Source organism: Lemur catta, chromosome 1 (genome assembly GCF_020740605.2).
Source record: "Lemur catta isolate mLemCat1 chromosome 1, mLemCat1.pri, whole genome shotgun sequence".
Lineage (NCBI taxonomy): Eukaryota > Metazoa > Chordata > Mammalia > Primates > Lemuridae > Lemur > Lemur catta.
Window position 1 is genome coordinate 127762816 of NC_059128.1, and position 9726 is coordinate 127772541.

The window sequence follows — 9726 nt, forward strand, 5'->3', positions numbered from 1 at the left end:
ACTGTACACTTAGAATGGGTGAATTGTAGGAAATATAAGTTATACCTCAATAAAGCAATACTGAAAAAAAAAAAGTAGCTGCATTTCCAAAGTGTCTGCATGGGTGGGCTCACATCAATCTGGCATGACCGTAAATTCGGATATTTACAGAGCACAGCAAAATGGCTGAAAATGCAAAACTTGGGCCCTAATCAGACTCGGATCCTAATCCTGGCTCAGCTTCTTCCCAGGGCAAACTTTTTACTCCTCTCACTCTTGGTTTCCACCACATCTGAAAAATGGGAATAAAACAATACTTCAAGAGGCTGTGGTGAGCACTATATAGATAACCCACCACCAGTCTTCCCACAGCAGTCAACAGCACCATCTTTCACCCAGCGGCTGGTGTGTCTGGCAGTTCCTTTCTGTCTCAAACACCAGCTCTCATCCACCTTACCAGCTCCATCCCCACTGATCTCCCTGCCTGCATCCTGCCTTGCCCTCCACAGCCAGGGAGACATTTGTAAAACACAAGGCCAGTCTTCTCCATGCCCTGCTCAGAGCCCCATCCGCCAAGTCCTGCCGATGCCCTGCAAGGACTCCACCTCACATCCCTCTTCCTGTCCTGCCCACCTGGCTCCCTCCACACCAGCCTTCTCGCCATTCCTTCCACCACAGGTCCTGTGGCCCCAGGGCTGTTACCTGCACTTGCTCTGCACAGACAGACTGGAGCAAGGTCACCCCCTTGCTTCACCCAGATCTCAAAGTCCCCTCCTCAGAGGGGCCTCACCCTATTAAAAACACCACCCGCTTTCCCACCGGACTCCAGCCCCTGGCCTGACTTCGTTTCCTAAACAGCAGGGATCACAGGAATCACCTTATCCATGTCCTTATTTACTGTCTGTCACCCCACTAGCATATAAACTCCACGCAGGTGGGGATTCTGTCTGTCCTCGCCACCATCCTAGCCACAGATCCCCAGAGTCTGGGACAGTGCCTGGAACACAGTTGCATTCCTTAAATATTTGCTGAACGAATGAAATGTCATAAAGCGCTTAACATGATGGCTGGCCACATAGGAAGTACTCAAGAACTGTTAGTTGGTAATAAAAATATTGCCATTATTATTGTTGCATTTCATAGACAAGAATACGGGAGCCCTGAGAGGTCAAACTCTAAGTCTGATTGTCTGTTACTCCTACAAAGCCTCCCACCCCATGAGCCCAGACTAACAGCACGGACCCACCACAGCAGGAACCTAAAAGATGATACGGCCGCTTCTCTGTCTATTCTGCGCCCTGCCTTCTCTCACCTGTGCGGGAGGGTGGTCCACGTGCTATCAGAATCCCCGGGCGTTCCCGAGAAGGACGACCAGGCACAGTGCACGCAGGCTTCCATCTCACCCTCAAGACACCTCTAAGAGGTAGGTAAGTGTGATTCTGGTTTTTTACAGAGGAGAATGTTGGGAAACAGAAATAATGACCTGCCCCAAGATCATATACCAATTCACGGTGTACTCAGGTTTAAGATTCTGAAAATTTTCAAAGTCTAGGCCTCTCTCTTTCCAATACACTACATTACTCTGAGCATCCACTTAAAGAAGAAAGAAAGAAAAAAGAACCCTTACCACAGTTCTGCCTATTTCAAATGACAGCAACTCATAAGGGAAACAGTATTATAAGTAAAGTCCCTCCACATACACATATTCACAATGACACTCTCAACTTCCTCCAGGACATGAGAATTTTAATCCATCTATGTTAGACATTCATAAACGACTTCTGACTGATTATACTGCTGGACTCTATAATATGACTCTATAGGACTTTATAATATAATATGATGGTTTGCGTAAACTCATTAGCATCCCTCGGGCCCAGATGCCTTCAAACCTGGTTGAAGCATGAATTTTAACTTTAACCCTCACAAAGTAAGCTCTGTCTCATATAGTAATGATGACACAGAGAAGCTTACGCCACGGTATCACAGCCTTCCTCCTATACACCTTACTATGACACTTTAGGAAAAATGTCACAACTGTGTCCAAGAATAGAATAAAACATGCTATTTCTAATATCAAAACCAGGTTATCTTTAAAACTCTCCTGAAAGCATGATGATATCCCGGGGAGCCAGGTGAGGACGCAGGACGAAGACCCTCGCCCTCCCAAGTGGCCCTGTGTCAGCACCTCGAGATCACTGCCGGCTGCGTCACTAAAATCTGAGTTGAAATGCTACGGGCAAAATGTCCACTCAAGTCCTTAGCCCGTTTTTGATTCAAGTTATTAGTTTTTTTTGTTTTACTAGTGAGTTGTCAGAGTTCCTTATATATTTTGGATATTAACCCCTTACCAGATACGTGGTTTGTAAATATCTTCCCACATTCTATAGGCTACCTTTTCCCTCTGTGGACTGTTTCCTGTGCTGTGCGGAGGCTTTTTAGTTTGATGCCACCCTGTTTGTTTATTTTTGGTTTTGTTCCCTGTGCTCCTGTTGTCATAGCCATGTAATCACTGCCAAGGCCAAGGTCATGAAGGTTTTCCCCTACAATTTCTTCTAAGAGTTTTGTGGAAGTCAACTTAACAGTCCACCCACAGATGAATAGGTAAATGTGGTATAGACATACAATGGAATACTATGCAGCCTTATTTTTTTTTTTAAAAAAAAAAGGAAATTCTGCCATATGCAACAATATGCATGAACCTGTAGGACATTATGTTAAGTGAAATAAATACGCCAAGCACAGAAAGACAAATCCTATGTGATTCCGCTTACATGAAGTATTCAAATAGGTAAACTCACAGACTCAAAGAGTAGAATGGGGGTTCTCAGAGACTGGGATAAGGGGGAAACAAAGAGTCACTAATCAATGGGCGTAAAAGCAAGATGAACGATGCCTAGAGATCTGCTGTACAATATTGTACCTGCAGTTGGCAATACTACCAAGTACACTTAAAAAGTATGTCAAGAGGGTAGATCTCATGTTAAGTGTTCTCCCCATAATAACATTTTTAAAGGAACATTTTTAAAAGACTGTGGGCACTGATGCAGCAGCATATAAACATCCACCACCTGCCAAGTCTCAGGGATCATGTGCTGGGACTTCACAACCTCACATGTGTCCTCACCATGCCGTGGGAGGTAGATAACCGCCAAGTCAGCCTCATCAATGAGAACACTGAAGCTCACAGGCCTCACGTGATTTGCCAGAGGTCACAAAGCTGGTGCCTGGATTCCAACTCCAATGTGCATGGCTCAAAGCTGCAAGCCTCTCCTCTACCCCACATGAAGAACCTTGCCTTATTCTGCAAGCCCACTCCCCTGGTCCAGAGCCATGGCCAAGCAGAGCTGTCACACATGGATGCTCCTGGATAACTCAGGTTGGCACTGACAACAGAAAGGAGAACAGAGGAAGAGGAGAGAGAATCCTCTAATCACATGTACCCACAGCAGCCATGATGGCCACAGCTGGTCTGCATCTTGCATTTTTTCAACCTTGTTTAAGGAGACTTGACAACACATACTTAACCCAGAAGGTTTCCGAGGCTCAGTGTCCCTCCCATTTAAAGACTTCTAAGTCTCATGCTGCTAAGGACTTCTCCAACAGCCCTTCAGGAGGAGCACCCCAAGCAAGGCCTGCCCTTGCATGGCCTCTAAGGGGAGCTTTGCTTACACCCCAGCTCTCAATGCCACAGCCTGGAACTCCAAGACTTTCCTATGTGGAGGGAACATTACTGTCACCAAACCATGTGACCCACATACAGACACACACACACACACACACACACACCTATACTACCACGATAAAGCCCAGACCATACATCCTGCTTTCCTATTAAGGTGTGCTTGACTCACATCTTTGGCAGAACATCTTTGGTAGGGGAAAATAAAAACAATGCAATGACAAAAGCATCCAGTGGCCAAATCTATGGCTGAATAGATAGCTTAAAGGGACTTAAAGGGTGACGACTTCCCCAACAAATCCAGGTGCTTCTGTAAATGCTCGAAATCTAGATCTTACCTAACCAAACTCCCTGACCCACTTTCTCAAGACACTTGCACACAGAACTCCAGAGGGAAGGGGCAGATGGAACGTTAGTGGTAACATGAAACCATATTACTAATCTTCTGTGTTCCCTCTTTCAGTCAGGAGAAAAGTCTTCTCCACAACCACTCCCAAAGAACACCTTTACTTCTCACACTTTAAATTAAAAAAAAAAAAACATCGTGGTAATGAATGAATGAATGAATGACAGCATCCATCCTCCCACAATTCAGGAGCAAGTTTTTTCATTTCACTTCTCTCCAGCACAAACCAAATTCACTTTTAACCACCCCAGTAATGGACTCTTCAGTCTCCCAGGGTAGGAGATTCTGACAGTTCCCTTTGGAGTTTCTTTTGACTTTTCTATGGAGAAAGGTACCACGATTCCGGAAGGAATGCTGATCATTAGAGCAGACAATACACGCTTGACGTATTCACTCACAGGTCACCACCACGCTGCAACGCTGCCCTGAGCGTGCATGCAGATTAGCCCCGAGTATTAGGAACAGTGAGAATGCACCTGATAGCACATAACCGCAACTTCCTTCTTGTAAATCCTCCTAACTTCAAAAAGTATTGCATCATCCTAACGATCAACCTACTTCTAAATGGCTGTCTTAAAGATCTCTTTTTATTTTTGATTTTGAGACAGGGTCTCACTCTGTCACCCTGGGTACAGTGCAGTGGCATCATCAAAGCTGCATGACACTTGGCCACACTAATTTTTTCCATTTTTGGTAGAGACGGGGTCTTGTTCTTGCCCAGGCTGGTCTCAAACTCCTGACCTCAAGGGATCCTCCTGCCTTAGCCTCCCAGAATGCTAGGATTACAGGCATGAGCCACTGCACTTAGCCCCTTCAAAGACCTTTTCTTACTTTGCATATTAGAGAATTCAAATGTCTGAAGATTTTACAACGGGACAATAAAAGTATGTCATCACAAAAGTGTTCAGTGGCCCAATCTGTGGCTGAACAATGATTTCTGTCTGCACCAAACACATGCACTCAACACTACTCACTATTCACAGGGATCCCTTATTTTAGTTTCTCAGTATAAAGTCTTTCCGAGCAAGCATGTAGCTAGCGGTAGATTCCTTGTACTGCTAATTCCTTGTTCTACAAAACAGAATTCTTTTTCATCACATATTTCTCATGAATCAGAACACAATTTTACTTTTTAAATATTTTAAAAGCTGAAAGATGGTTTCATTTTTAAAAAAAGAAGTCAATCCCAGATTACTCCTGAAACCCAAAGACTACAGTCCATCAAAGTTTTTTGTCAACTCCGTCTTCCAAATAAAGTGGTAATTACATTGTTTTTCCTGTATCTTCCCTCTCCCTTCTGTACAGGTGGTTATTTACAAGCCTATAAGAAATATATTTCAAAACAACTTGTCAGCATTAATCACGTATGAAAGTGGCAAACCATTATTGTAGAACTATGATTATCAAAGATGTGAGAAGTACAGGTAAGGATCGGTAACACCTTCGTTTAGTCTTTGTGTCTGTCTCTCTAGCTATCTACACAAACACACCATGGCCCAAACCACAAATCAAGCAAAGATGCCTTCATCCTCCGGTGTGTTTGGGTGATGGGCATGTAAGTGATCTTTTTCCTGTATTTCTTCAATTTTAAATATAATCTTACATTTAGCAGTTTTAAACTTGAAACTACTAGCATGAAGAAATCTCTAGACAGGTATCCCAAACACTACCTCAATTTAAAGCAACTTGGTTGTCGGCTAAAATTCTAAAGTTAAGGCTGGGGGGGAGGGGGGATGTGGCCATAGAAGAGAACTGATGTACCTGTTGGCAAGAAATCTCAAGTTTAGGAACATAAAGTCTAATAGGCCTCATTCTGCTTTGCTGAATGTCCCCTCAATATCTCACCCATTCCAAGCAAGTAACTTTGCTCTGTCACTGACTAAAATCTTTCCAAGCAAGGAAAGGTCTGGTTGGCACCTTGCTACAGAGAATAAGATCTGCAATTTATCCTCTCAGTAGGATTCCTCTTCAAAGGTGGCATGGGGTTGACACCATGCCCTACACAGCATGTTAAAACTTGGCCATACGAATCATTGCCACCTCCCGGGGACCTGAAGATGCTTGGAGGGAAATGATGCGACCCAAAATGTTAGGACTTCTGGTGTGCAGATGCCACCCATATGCTGGGTTCCCTGGAGCAGCGGCGACGGAGCAGAGCCGAAAGGGGAAAAGTTACTTGCAGACTGGAGCCGGTGTCACGGCCACCCTGCGAGCCGGGGCCACCCCCCGCGGCCCCGCCTTTGTCTGCCGGGCAGGGGTTGGCGCCGCGGACCCCGGGCTCCCAGGCCGGGCAGCGCACCCCGCTCCGGAAAGGGGCGCCCCTTGGCAGGGCCGAGGAAGCAACAATGAGCCGAGCGGCCGCCGGGCCCCCTTCTCTCACGGCGCCCCCCGGCGCCCCTCGGCCGGGGCCACCGCCCGGGCCCCGCCGCGCGCCGGCCCCGCGCCCCGGCACCTCCCCGGGCGCGGCGCGGGGTGACCGGGCCCCCCGCACGCCCGCCGCGCTCCCGCGCACGAGGGACCCCAGCCCCGCCGCCACCCGCAGGGAGGGTCCCCGGGCCGGGGTCTGGCCGGGCGGCCGCGACGCAGCCTCCCGGCGGGCAGCCCGCCTCCCCGCGCCCCTCGTCTTTGTGTGCAAAGTAAGTGCGGGAGGCGAACCCACCTCGGTGCGCACAAAGGCGCGCGGCTCCCTGCGGCCGGCTCCGGGCGCCCGCGGCGGCCCCGGCGGTGCGGCTGGTCGGCGGCGGCCCGAGGCGGCGCGAGGGCGAATCCGCGGCGGCCAGGCCCGCAAGCCCGTCCGGCTCAGGGCGGCTCTCGCACCCCGCGGCCCCGCGCGTCCGAATTAAGCAGCGGGGCGGACCGGGGGCGGGGCGAATCCGGCGATGCCACGCCTCTGCCACGCCCACCGCGCCGCGCCCACGCCTTCCTTCCGCCCCGCCCGCCCGCGTGCGCCGCGAGGCCGCGGGAGAGAGGCGGGGGGCGCCGGGGTCGTGCCGGGAGGGGCTGGTGTCGCTTCAGCTGGGTTGGCTTCGGGGACTCTCGGGAGGGGAGAGGGAACGTCTGAAGCAAAACACTGAGCGTCACCAGGAGAGAGGGCAAAATGGGACGATGGCAGACCCAAGTTCACAGCCACAAGCAAAGCCCTCGCGCTCTCGCACTCTCACATTCTCTCTCGTTTTCTCTCTCGGTGTGTGTGTCTCTCTCTCAGGTTCTCAGGAGTGTTTGGCCACCTGGTGTCTGGTCTCATCTCCAGTCCACGCCTGTGATGCTCTTGTCCCCGTTGAAATCCTGCCAATACATCTTGGAAGAAAACTCAAAAGGAATCAGGGAGGAAAAGGAAGCAGATTTGTTGTAAATAGGAGCAATTCATTGCCAAGCCGGGACTCAAAACCCAGTGACCTGGAGATAGACTCACATTCCACCTACTCCCTTCATCAAAGGGTAATTAGAGACTTAAATGTGTCCACGAGGGAGAAAGGGTTTCTTTTACCTCTTTTTCTCCCTGCTTTTCATTTTTTTCAGCTCTCTTACCACAAGTTGCCTCTCTGGCCAACCCCAGGACTCTGAGATTACCATCTACCTGAATCACAGCAGGCACAAAACCGGGATCTGAAACGGGATCTGTTTCAGAGCAACCAAAAAGACAACAGGTTCATGGATTTTAGATCAAAAGCTTTTTCATTGTCTTGGCAACGGATGACTAAGGGTTTATTTATTGGGAAACTTTTCTCACTAAGACAGCTCGGACTATAGTCATAAAGAAAAGTCATATCAACCATGGATTTTCGTAAACAAATTACTTATTCTGAGGATATCTATCACACGCAATGCCCTAAGCCACAGCCCCGCAGCTGTTTCAGGGCCTGGCCATCGGTAGGTACCCGAAGCCCCCTGAGAGGTGGAGTCATCTGCCACAGGATTTGGCGAGAGAAGCTCCTTCCCAGCCAAGAAGCTGAGGTGTGTGAACTTATCTGTGGTGTCTCCCAGGATTGTTCCTTCTCTCCCCATCCCTGCACTGTTTCTGTTCTTGACAATGGCTCCATCAGTCACCAAACCAGAACCTATTAATAGCATCCAATTTAAAATTTCCCTCTCCCTCCCCACACTCGTGTCAACTCCAAGTTCTGTGCATTGTACAAGATGCCTAACATTCCCTCTCCCCTGTCCACCCACACTGCCACAGTTGCTTTGGGACCCTGTCACCACACTGTGGCAGGGGGTTCCTAACTGGCCCTAGGCTCACTCAGTCTTTTCCTCCCAACTGATTTCCCAGTGGACTTTCCAAGTGCAAATTGCTCAGCTCCTTCCCTTGCTTAAAACTCTTGAATGGGTGCCCAATTCTTGCTACATGATCCAGTCCAAGCTCCTTAGTATAGTAGCAGCCCATAATGCAGCTTACTTCTCTGATACCACCTTGACCACTTCTGTGAGTTCTTCCTACAGCCCCTAAACAATCCCCCAAACACCCAGGGGACCCACCCCAGCCAGAGTGCCACATTTGCTAAATGGCCCTGTTCTGTGATGTGATGGTGACGACTGGATGGCAGACTGAGTATGTCAACTCATTACATTCTTCTAAGGTGCCTCGGCCTCTGCCTAACATACCTTTGCCCCACCTCTCACCACCTCATCTCCTCTCTAAGACTTGGGCTTCTCCGAAAAGCCATCCCTGACCTGCTCACTGAATCAGTCTTTTCCACCCCTCCCACCCCTAGCATGGTATTGTCATTATTGCACTGTATTGTAAATATGTGCCTCTTTGAGCACAGAGTTTGTGCTGGACATCTATACATATATATCTTTACAACCCTGTGCCTAATGCAATATCTGACATATTAGGAATGTTACGGACTGAATTGGGTTACCTGCCCCCATACCCCCCGCAACTCACATATTGAAGTTCCAACCCCAAGTGTGACTGTATTTGAAGACTGGACCTGTAGGAAGGTCATTAAGGCTAAATGAGGTCATAAGGGTGAGGCCCTAAGCCCATAGGTCTGGTGACCTTATCAAAAGAGAAAGAGACACCAAATCTCTTTCTCAGTCTCTGTGCACACACAGAGAAGAGGCCATGTGAAGACAAAACAAGGAGGGGGCTCACCAGAAACCAACCCTGCTGGCACCCTGATCTGGGACTTCCAGCCTCCAGAACTGTGAGAAAATAAAATGTCTTGCTTAAGCCACCCAGCCTGTGGTATTCTGTTGTGGCAGCCCCATCAGACTAATGTAAGAAACATGCATTGGATTCTAGAGTCTAACCTTGGTAAAGCACTCACCCACCAGTGAACCTGACTTGTCCACAACAACCTGGACAAACGTCTGTGACACCAAGCCATAGGCAGAGAGTCTGTATGTGATAAGTGACCCCACAGTCTCTTCCCAGTCCTCTGGAAGAAATGGAAACAGAGGCTTGTTCCGTAGGGTGGGGTACAAAAGCCTACAGGCTGGAAGTCATGACCTTCCCCCCTGCACTGATAACCATACTTTCTTTTAAACTAAAAACAAATAAGTGGAGAGCAAATATTTACTTTGAATTTCTCAACTCAAAGCTTTATAAAAAGACAGGAGGCCAACACCTATTTATTAAATCCACTCTTTGGGGCTATTTCCCATCCCTAGGGGATCTTAGGGGGATTTTGATCCAGGTAAGATCAAGTATCCA

General features: G+C 48.4%; 1 protein-coding gene across 2 annotated transcripts in view; it reads right to left on the reverse strand.

Moving 5' to 3' along the window:
* The window catches only part of FAM107B (family with sequence similarity 107 member B), a 63238-nt gene extending 56454 nt beyond the window's left edge, over positions 1-6784 (reverse strand). Inside the window, exon 1 of one of the 2 annotated variants that reach the window (XM_045533762.1) lies at positions 6727-6784. The gene's annotated coding sequence lies outside the window, so the exon portion shown is untranslated. The remainder of the gene's footprint in view (positions 1-6726) is intronic. The other variant, XM_045533770.1, reaches the window with a different exon arrangement.
* Positions 6785-9726: the final 2942 nt, after the last annotated feature.